Raw genomic sequence first — 12,051 nt, 5'->3', positions numbered from 1 at the left:
ACTGTATAAGGTCTGGGAAGTAGTGGCTACTGGATAAGGTCTGGGAAGTAGTGGTTACTGGGAAGTAGTGGCTACTGTATAAGGCCTGGGAAGTAGTGGCTACTGTATAAGGCCTGGGAAGTAGTGGCTACTGTATAAGGCCTGGGAAGTAGTGGTTACTGTATAAGGACTGGGAAGTAGTGGCTACTGTATGAGGTCTGGGAAGTAGTGGCTACTGTATAAGGCCTGGGAAGTAGTGGCTACTGTATAAGGCCTGGGAAGTAGTGGCTACTGTATAAGGTCTGGGAAGTAGTGACTACTGGGAAGTAGTGGCTACTGTATAAGGCCTGGGAAGTAGTGGCTACTGTATAAGGCCTGGGATGTAGTGGCTACTGTATAAGGCCTGGGAAGTAGTGGCTACTGTATAAGGCCTGGGAAGTAGTGCTACTGTATAAGGCCTGGGAAGTAGTGGCTACTGTATAAGGCCTGGGATGTAGTGGCTACTGTATAAGGCCTGGGAAGTAGGGGCTACTGGGAAGTAGTGGTTACTGTATAAGGCCTGGGATGTAGTGGCTACTGTATAAGGCCTGGGATGTAGTGGCTACTGTATAAGGCCTGGGAAGTAGTGGCTACTGTATAAGGCCTGGGAAGTAGTGGCTACTGTATAAGGCCTGGGAAGTAGGGGCTACTGGGAAGTAGTGGTTACTGTATAAGGCCTGGGAAGTAGTGGCTACTGTATAAGGCCTGGGAAGTAGTGGCTACTGTATAAGGCCTGGGAAGTAGTGGCTACTGGGAAGTAGTGGCTGTCTGGTTTGATGAGGGCTGTATAAGTGTAGACCGATGCATAATAACACCAATGGAAATGGGGGGATACCTAGTCAGTTGAACTGAATGCCTTCAACTGAAATGTGTCTCCCGCATTTAACCCAACCCCTCTGAATCAGAGAGGTGCAGGGGGCTGCCTTAGTCGACATCCACAGCACTGGGTTAACTGCCTTGTTCAGGGACAAAACAACAGATTTGTACCTTGTCAGCTCGGGGATTCGAACCTGCAACCTTTCAGTTAATAAACCAACACTTTAACCACAAGGCTACCCTGCCACCCAATCCAATGGTTTTATTACTATTGTCTTATAATAGTAACCTAATATATATATATCATCTGGCCCGTAATAGTAGCCTATCAACTGTAATAGTAGCCTATCAACTGTGTATATATATACTCATCATCTGGCCCCTAATAGTGTATATATATATATATATATATACACATCATCTGGCCCGTAATAGTAGCCTATCAACTGTAATAGTAGCCTATCAACTGTAATAGTAGCCTATCAACTGTAATAGTAGCCTATCAACTGTGTATATATATACTCATCATCTGGCCCCTAATAGTGTATATATATATATATATACACATCATCTGGCCCGTAATAGTAGCCTATCAACTGTAATAGTAGCCTATCAACTGTAATAGTAGCCTATCAACTGTGTATATATATACTCATCATCTGGCCCCTAATAGTGTATATATATATATATACACATCATCTGGCCCGTAATAGTAGCCTATCAACTGTAATAGTAGCCTATCAACTGTAATAGTAGCCTATCAACTGTGTATATATATATACACACAGTTGATACATCTGGCCCTAATAGTGTATATATATATATAATAGTAGCCTATCAACTGTAATAGTAGCCTATCAACTGTAATAGTAGCCTATCAACTGTGTATATATATACTCATCATCTGGCCCCTAATAGTGTATATATATATATATATATACACATCATCTGGCCCGTAATAGTGTATATATATATATACACATCATCTGGCCCGTAATAGTAGCCTATCAACTGTCTCTGTGGTTTTATTAGCTGCACGGTCCACACAGTAGCAATGCCGTACTTTACTGACTCCAATCCAGTGAGTACGTTCCGCTCCATGTTTTACCGGGAGCGCTCCGGTCAGACGAAGGAGGGGGGTCCCGGATGCGCGCTCGTGGATTGGCCGCGACATGCTTGTCACAACCGGAGGAGGCTGGGAAGAAAAGGAGTGTTGTGTATCGAGGCCGTCTCTGGAAAGTGTGAACACAATCACTGCCGCTGGAATGACCGTCCTGGCGGGTCATATATCAGTCGTTTACTGAGGATATACGCTTACCGGGATATAATGTATGTGGACATTGATCTCTGAGTTGGAGAAAGGGGGGACGATTTCTTACCCTGCTGTCTCGGATGCCGCATTTCTTGTTGCTTTGGTCTGTCGCTGGCAGCTGCTCCTCACAGTAATACAAAACACACACTGCTGCTATTGAAAGAGTGTGTGTGTGTGTGTGTGTGTGTGTCTGCTGCGATCCGAAAGACTCCCAATGGAAGGAATTTGTTGATCGCAGCGGGAACGGGTTGGACTCTTTTTTTTATAATAAGATAAAATACATTATCGGCTGTTTGAAAAGCAGGGCCCGTTCGTCTACGGGATGACACCGGTGCTACTTACCGTTAGCGTGTGCTTGCTAACGGAATCAAAGCTGCCTCTGTGAAGTGGATTCATCACTAACACTGGAAATTACCTTGAGATACAGAAATCACAAACTGAATCAAACAAGTAGCCTTTTTTGGGAAAATCACCTCCCCTTTTTACGCAAGAGAGAAGGTATCATGTTGTGGTGCCATTTTTTGGTTCTTCTACTAAATAGCCTTAAATTTAGGAGTGGATTAAAAGGAGGACCACCGTATTAGTTGAATCAAGTCTGGTTATTTGGTTTTGGACTACTGCTGTCTCAGGGTAAGAAGGTTTTGGACTACTGCTGTCTCAGGGTAAGAAGACCAACGCTTGGAGCTTCATCTGCACCCGGTGAGTTAAATTAGATGGATCCGTTTCATTCACAAAATCGCGCATCTTAGTTACACACTTATTATGACCACTTTGGGTGACTGAATAGTGAAAGATGAGCACATATTTCATTTATTTTTATTTTTATATATATAAGACTTTAGTAAGGTTGAACTATTATGTGGTTTACTTTCATAAGCCAATGAAGTCCTGGTTGAGTGTAGCCTATGTTTCTTTTGGATCCAACATTTGTAGAATGAGTGGAAATAAACGCGATTTGTAGTTTTCTGCATAGTTCGCTCACTCACTCAACTCTTCTCAAGCGTGTTGAAATTAAGGTCTGAAAATGGCCCCTTAATCCCCCCCCCCCACTCTACATTATTTTAACCAATGTCAAATATTGACGTGCTAGACTAGACAACATTTAGGAAGTTACTTTGTCAATTCTCCACCGTTGTTCCAAATGGCAACATAACTCAATATATCGGATCAACCTGATGCATTGAATAGAAGATTCAAATAACGGTACATGTTGTGTTTTCATTAGCGGTCTGTCTGTGTGCTGGTCTGTGTTTCCTCGGCGATTTGGGAACTGTTCACCTTCTTGGGTCCTGACGTCCGACACTATTTATTTACAGGAACACTTGAAAATAGAGTCCACTTCACCTTCCTAGTGAAAGAGGGTTGGAATCCACGCTGTAGACTTCGCCAGTCTGAGATGACTAGTGTCTATTATAAAGACTGTTACAATGCGCTCCAACCAGAGCATCAACGTTTGACTGGATGATTTGGGAAGCCGACTGATCTTGCTACTGATAGTCTAGTGTTCCTATTTATCAGCATAGACACACAAACCCATATTCTGATTTTTTTTTTGTTTGTTGCAAAGAGATAAAAGGAGTGATTTCATGCGGTCACTCATCAGGTGATCATTCCTGGAACGTGGTCGGTATGAAATGCAGCTTCATCCGGCTGAGCAAAGTTGCTAGATGCTGTCAGTGATGGCGTGCTGCTCTGTACTCACAGTAGGGACTGCTGAGTGTTGGCACAACATAAACAGTAGATCTGCTTCCTGCTCCATTTATTTCTGTGTTTTTTAAAGCTGCTCTCCGTGAAACATCGACCAATCACTATCGATGTGGATTGGAGTGGGACGGCCTATCAGATCACGATGGGACTTGACCGTAGTAAAACCACAAGGGGCTTCAGCGTCTCCGCCACAGAACGGAGAATGGTGACGTTAAAGGGTGATTTGACCTCTGACTGGGAAAGGAGTCAGGTCCTACACCAGACACTGGCTTTAGTGGGGAGACTGGGAGACACTGGCTTTAGTGGGGAGACTGGGAGACACTGGCTTTAGTGGGGAGACTGGGAGACACTGGCTTTAGTGGGGAGACTGGGAGACACTGGCTTTAGTGGGGAGACTGGGAGACACTGGCTTTAGTGGGGAGACTGGGACACTGGCTTTAGTGGGGAGACTGGGAGACACTGGCTTTAGTGGGGAGACTGGGAGACACTGGCTTTAGTGGGGAGACTGGGAGACACTGGCTTTAGTGGGGAGACTGGGAGACACTGGCTTTAGTGGGGAGACTGGGAGACACTGGCTTTAGTGGGGAGACTGGGAGACACTGGCTTTAGTGGGGAGACTGGGAGACACTGGCTTTAGTGGGGAGACTGGGAGACACTGGCTTTAGTGGGGAGACTGGGAGACACTGGCTTTAGTGGGGAGACTGGGAGACACTGGCTTTAGTGGGGAGACTGGGACACTGGCTTTAGTGGGGAGACTGGGAGACACTGGCTTTAGTGGGGAGACTGGGAGACACTGGCTTTAGTGGGGAGACTGGGAGACACTGGCTTTAGTGGGGAGACTGGGAGACACTGGCTTTAGTGGGGAGACTGGGAGACACTGGCTTTAGTGGGGAGACTGGGAGACACTGGCTTTAGTGGGGAGACTGGGAGACACTGGCTTTAGTGGGGAGACTGGAGACACTGGCTTTAGTGGGGAGACTGGGAGACACTGGCTTTAGTGGGGAGACTGGGAGACACTGGCTTTAGTGGGGAGACTGGGAGACACTGGCTTTAGTGGGGAGACTGGGAGACACTGGCTTTAGTGGGGAGACTGGGAGACACTGGCTTTAGTGGGGAGACTGGGAGACACTGGCTTTAGTGGGGAGACTGGGAGACACTGGCTTTAGTGGGGGAGACTGGGAGACACTGGCTTTAGTGGGGAGACTGGGAGACACTGGCTTTAGTGGGGAGACTGGGAGACACTGGCTTTAGCAAGGAGTCTAGGGGTCTGAATACTTTCCGAATGCAATGTATGTCTAAACCTTTATGTCCCTTATCATTGCCACTAGTGAGTCATCGCAGAAGTTGGCCCGGTGTACTGATTAGATCGTGTTTAGGGTCAGTAGCTGTCCATGGTTCTGCAGCCTACTTGAGTAAGTTGCTCTGCTTTCAACCTGCTTGGAACAAATTCTCTTGAATGTTTCTTTTCTCATTAGTGATATAAAAGTCTTACACACACTCACCCGGTGTTTGTCCATGTACATCCACACAGAGCAGTAGGTTGTAATCTGTAACACAACAGGACAACTGATGAAAGCTAGCATGATTCTGGCTGTGGCTGTGACTTGGCTAGCCAGAGAGGACTGTGAAATATAGAGGACTAAACCAGAGGCAGTATTAGCTTCATTAAATATCTGTGTTATCGCGACGCAACGACCATTCTGTGTGAGTGTTTCGTCAGTGTTTCCTGATGACCTCTGCTGTTTTTAAGTGAAATGACCTACATTTCCTGATATGAATCTGGTGGCATCTGTAGTTGGCCAGCAACGGAGACAGGCTATAGGCCAACGGAGACAGGCTATAGGCCAACGGAGACAGGCTATAGGCCAACGGAGACAGGCTATAGGCCAACGGAGACAGGCTATAGGCCAACGGAGACAGGCTATAGGCCAACGGAGACGGGCTATAGGCCAACGGAGACGGGCTATAGGCCAACGGAGACAGGCTATAGGCCAACGGAGACGGGCTATAGGCCAACGGAGACGGGCTATAGGCCAACGGAGACGGGCTATAGGCCAACGGAGACGGGCGATAGGCCAACGGAGACGGGCGATAGGCCAACGGAGACAGACGATAGGCCAACGGAGACAGGCCTAGGCCAACGGAGACAACGGAGACAGGCGATAGGCCAACGGAGACAGGCGATAGGCCAACGGAGACAGGCGATAGGCCAACGGAGACAGGCGATAGGCCAACGGAGATAGGCCAACGGAGACAGGCTATAGGCCAACGGAGACGGGCTATAGGCCAACGGAGACGGACGATAGGCCAACGGAGACAGGCTATAGGCCAACGGAGACAGGCTATAGGCCAACGGAGACAGGCGATAGGCCAACGGAGACAGACGATAGGCCAACGGAGACAGGCTATAGGCCAACGGAGACAGGCGATAGGCCAACGGAGACAGGCGATAGGCCAACGGAGATAGACCAACGGAGACGGGCTATAGGCCAACGGAGACGGGCTATAGGCCAACGGAGACGGACGATAGGCCAACGGAGACAGGCTATAGGCCAACGGAGACAGGCTATAGGCCAACGGAGACAGGCGATAGGCCAACGGAGACAGGCGATAGGCCAACGGAGACAGGCGATAGGCCAACGGAGACAGGCGATAGGCCAACGGAGACAGGCTATAGGCCAACGGAGACAGGCGATAGGCCAACGGAGACGGGCGATAGGCCAACGGAGACGGGCTATAGGCCAACGGAGACGGGCTATAGGCCAACGGAGACGGGCTATAGGCCAACGGAGACGGGCGATAGGCCAACGGAGACGGGCGATAGGCCAACGGAGACAGACGATAGGCCAACGGAGACAGGCCTAGGCCAACGGAGACAACGGAGACAGGCGATAGGCCAACGGAGACAGGCGATAGGCCAACGGAGACAGGCGATAGGCCAACGGAGATAGGCCAACGGAGACAGGCTATAGGCCAACGGAGACGGGCTATAGGCCAACGGAGACGGACGATAGGCCAACGGAGACAGGCTATAGGCCAACGGAGACAGGCTATAGGCCAACGGAGACAGGCGATAGGCCAACGGAGACAGACGATAGGCCAACGGAGACAGGCTATAGGCCAACGGAGACAGGCGATAGGCCAACGGAGACAGGCGATAGGCCAACGGAGATAGACCAACGGAGACGGGCTATAGGCCAACGGAGACGGGCTATAGGCCAACGGAGACGGACGATAGGCCAACGGAGACAGGCTATAGGCCAACGGAGACAGGCTATAGGCCAACGGAGACAGGCGATAGGCCAACGGAGACAGGCGATAGGCCAACGGAGACAGGCGATAGGCCAACGGAGACAGGCGATAGGCCAACGGAGACAGGCGATAGGCCAACGGAGACAGGCTATAGGCCAACGGAGACAGGCGATAGGCCAACGGAGACAGGCGATAGGCCAACGGAGACAGGCTATAGGCCAACGGAGACAGGCTATAGGCCAACGGAGACAGGCTATAGGCCAACGGAGACAGGCTATAGGCCAACGGAGACAGGCTATAGGCCAATCATATAATTCAAATTATCTATAGACCTATCACATAAATTGCATTTGTATTATCTGGTGTTTTAATGTTTCACAATGCAGTTGTTGAGACATCAGCATTGAAGGGGCTTTAAGAAATCCGATCGCAGACCCAGGTAACTACAATATATAGCCCTATATACCCTAGGTTAACTACAATATATATAGCCCTATATACCCTCGGTTAACTACAGTATATATATAGCCCTATATACCCTAGGTTAACTACAATATGTAGCCCAATATACCCTAGATTAACTACAGTATATAGCCCTATATACCCTAGGTTAACTACAATATATAGCCCAATATACCCTAGGTTAACTACAGTATATATATAGCCCGATATACCCTAGGTTAACTACAATATATAGCCCAATATACCCTAGGTTAACTACAATATATAACCCAATATACCCTAGGTTAACTACAATATATAGCCCAATATACCCTAGGTTAACTACAATATATAGCCCAATATATGCTATGTTAACTACAATATATAACCCAATATACCCTAGGTTAACTACAATATATAGCCCAATATACCCTAGGTTAACTACAATATATAGCCCAATATATGCTATGTTAACTACAATATATAGCCCAATATACCCTAGGTTAACTACAATATATAGCCCTATATACCCTAGGTTAACTACAATATATATAGCCCTATATACCCTAGGTTAACTACAATATATAGCCCAGTATACCCTAGGTTAACTACTATATATATAGCCCAGTATACCCTAGGTTAACTACTATATATATAGCCCAGTATACCCTGGGCTCTGGGGTGAATGAAAGTCATCTGTAACACAACAACCTGGAGAGACTAGAGGTGAAGAATATAAAGATGTTTGGTCTATTACTCTGTTTTCACTGTGTCCACAGTGGGTTTAACATCGGCTGCTTCAACACACACATATACACATCCTCCACCTGTCTATGTAGTTCTGTCCTGATTCCTGGCTGAACTTCCTTTCTATGTAGTTCTATCCTGATTCCTGGCTGAACTTCCTGTCTATGTAGTTCTATCCTGTTTCCTGGCTGAACTTCCTGTCTATGTAGTTCTATCCTGTTTCCTGGCTGATCTACCTGTCTATGTAGTTCTATCCTGGCTGAACTACCTGTCTATGTAGTTCTATCCTGTTTCCTGGCTGAACTACCTGTCTATGTAGTTCTATCCTGGCTGAACTACCTGTCTATGTAGTTCTATCTTGATTCCTGGCTGAACTACCTGTCTATGTAGTTATATCCTGATTCCTGGCTGAACTACCTGTCTATGTAGTTCTATCTTGGCTGAACTTCCTGTCTATGTAGTTCTGTCCTGATTCCTGCCTGAACTTCCTGTCTATGTAGTTCTATCCTGTTTCTTGGCTGAACTACCTGTCTATGTAGTTCTGTCCTGATTCCTGGCTGAACTTCCTGTCTATGTAGTTCTATCCTGTTTACTGGCTGAACTACCTGTCTATGTAGTTCTGTCCTGTTTCCTGGCTGAACTACCTGTCTATGTAGTTCTATCCTGATTCCTGGCTGAACTACCTGTCTATGTAGTTCTATCCTGTTTCCTGGCTGAACTACCTGTCTATGTAGTTCTATCCTGATTCCTGGCTGAACTACCTGTCTATGTAGTTCTGTCCTGGCTGAACTACCTGTCTATGTAGTTCTATCCTGGCTTAACTACCTGTCTATGTAGTTCTATCCTGATTCCTGGCTGAACTACCTGTCTATGTAGTTCTATCCTGGCTGAATTACCTGTCTATGTAGTTCTATCCTGATTCCTGGCTGAACTACCTGTCTATGTAGTTCTATCCTGGCTGAACTACCTGTCTATGTAGTTCTATCCTGGCTGAATTACCTGTCTATGTAGTTTTATCCTGTTTTAATGTAGTAGTTAAACAAGGAGACACTGTTAGACAGGAGGTAATGTAGTAGTTAAACAAGGAGACACTGTTAGACAGGAGGTAATGTAGTAGTTAAACAAGGAGACACTGTTAGACAGGAGGTAATGTAGTAGTTAAACAAGGAGACACTGTTAGACAGGAGGTAATGTAGTAGTTAAAGGAGACACTGTTAGACAGGAGGTAATGTATTAGTTAAACAAGGAGACACTGTTAGACAGGAGGTAATGTAGTAGTTAAACAAGGAGACACTGTTAGACAGGAGGTAATGTAGTAGTTAAAGGAGCCACTGTTAGACAGGAGGTAATGTAGTAGTTAAACAAGGAGCCACTGTTAGACAGGAGGTAATGTAGTAGTTAAACAAGGAGACACTGTTAGACAGGAAGTAATGTAGTAGTTAAACAAGGAGACACTGTTAGACAGGAGGTAATGTAGTAGTTAAAGGAGCCACTGTTAGACAGGAGGTAATGTAGTAGTTAAACAAGGAGACACTGTTAGACAGGAGGTAATGTAGTAGTTAAAGGAGACACTGTTAGACAGGAGGTAATGTATTAGTTAAACAAGGAGACACTGTTAGACAGGAGGTAATGTAGTAGTTAAACAAGGAGACACTGTTAGACAGGAGGTAATGTAGTAGTTAAAGGAGCCACTGTTAGACAGGAGGTAATGTAGTAGTTAAACAAGGAGCCACTGTTAGACAGGAGGTAATGTAGTAGTTAAACAAGGAGACACTGTTAGACAGGAAGTAATGTAGTAGTTAAACAAGGAGACACTGTTAGACAGGAGGTAATGTAGTAGTTAAAGGAGCCACTGTTAGACAGGAGGTAATGTAGTAGTTAAACAAGGAGACACTGTTAGACAGGAGGTAATGTAGTAGTTAAACAAGGAGACACTGTTAGACAGGAAGTAATGTAGTAGTTAAACAAGGAGACACTGTTAGACAGGAGGTAATGTAGTAGTTAAACAAGGAGACACTGTTAGACAGGAAGTAATGTAGTAGTTAAACAAGGAGACACTGTTAGACAGGAGGTAATGTAGTAGTTAAACAAGGAGATACTGTTAGACAGGAGGTAATGTAGTAGTTAAACAAGGAGACACTGTTAGACAGGAGGTAATGTAGTAGTTAGACAGGAGGTAATGTAGTAGTTGGACAGGAGGTAATGTAGTAGTTAAAGGAGCCACTGTTAGACAGGAGGTAATGTAGTAGTTAAACAAGGAGACACTGTTAGACAGGAGGTAATGTAGTAGTTAAACAAGGAGACACTGTTAGACAGGAGGTAATGTAGTAGTTAAAAAAGGAGACACTGTTAGACAGGAGGTAATGTAGTAGTTAAACAAGGAGACACTGTTAGACAGGAGGTAATGTAGTAGTTAAACAAGGAGACACTGTTAGACAGGAGGTAATGTAGTAGTTAAACAAGGAGACACTGTTAGACAGGAGGTAATGTAGTAGTTAAACAAGGAGACACTGTTAGACAGGAGGTAATGTAGTAGTTAAACAAGGAGACACTGTTAGACAGGAAGTAATGTAGTAGTTAAAAAAGGAGACACTGTTAGACTTGAGGTAATGTAGTAGTTAAACAAGGAGCCACTGTTAGACAGGAGGTAATGTAGTAGTTAAACAAGGAGACACTGTTAGACAGGAGGTAATGTAGTAGTTAAACAAGGAGACACTGTATAACACATAATTATAAAATGCATAATTTTAGTTGAAATGAGTTGTGAGGGGAATGTGATGACAAAGCCTTGTATGTATTTAGAATGCTAATGACGAGTGGTGAGCCAGGAAGGAGGAAAAAGGACCTGTGAGGCATAGAAACACACACACACACACACACACACACACACACACACACACACACACACACACACACACACGGCCTGTGAGGCATAGAAAAGCCACCTCTCTGCTCTGCATCTCTCCTCCTCCTCCTCCTCCTCTCGGACGGGTTGAATTAGCAAGCCAAATGTAGAGTAAACAAAATGTGCTCATTTCTGAATTTGGGACGCAGGACAGAAGAGAGAGGAGAAGAGATCTGCATTGCGGTCAGTTGAAGCTGCAGCCCTAGATCAGTTAATTAGACAGAGAGTATTAAACATCTCTGACCCTACCTGAACACTGGTCTGGGATCAGATCACCTGGAATGTTAATTAGACAGGGAGTAGCTGTATTAAACATCTCTGACCCTACCTGAACACTGGTCTGGGATCAGATCACCTGGAATGTTAATTAGACAGGGAGTAGCTGTATTAAACATCTCTGACCCTACCTGAATACTGGTCTGGGATCAGATCACCTGGAATGTTAATTAGACAGGGAGTAGCTGTATTAAACATCTCTGACCCTACCTGAACACTGGTCTGGGATCAGATCACCTGGAATGTTAATTAGTCAGGGAGTAGCTGTATTAAACATCTCTGACCCTACCTGAACACTGGTCTGGGATCAGATCACCTGGAATGTTAATTAGACAGGGAGTAGCTGTATTAAACATCTCTGACCCTACCTGAACACTGGTCTGGGATCAGATCACCTGGAATGTTAATTAGACAGAGAGTAGCTGTATTAAACATCTCTGACCCTACCTGAACACTGGTCTGGGATCAGATCACCTGGAATGTTAATTAGACAGGGAGTAGCTGTATTAAACATCTCTGACCCTACCTGAAAACTGGTCTGGGATCAGATCACCTGGAATGTTAATTAGACAGGGAG

General features: G+C 45.7%; 1 pseudogene; it reads left to right on the top strand.

Annotated features, from left to right (window-relative positions):
- Positions 1-2,008: 2,008 nt before the first annotated feature.
- Positions 2,009-12,051, top strand: part of LOC106592467 (LARGE xylosyl- and glucuronyltransferase 1-like) — a 182,305-nt pseudogene continuing 172,262 nt past the window's right edge.

Source organism: Salmo salar, chromosome ssa17 (assembly GCF_905237065.1).
Source record: "Salmo salar chromosome ssa17, Ssal_v3.1, whole genome shotgun sequence".
NCBI classification, from domain to species: domain Eukaryota; kingdom Metazoa; phylum Chordata; class Actinopteri; order Salmoniformes; family Salmonidae; genus Salmo; species Salmo salar.
Note: the sequence above shows the minus strand (reverse complement) of the source record. Positions and strands in the feature narration are given on the sequence as shown.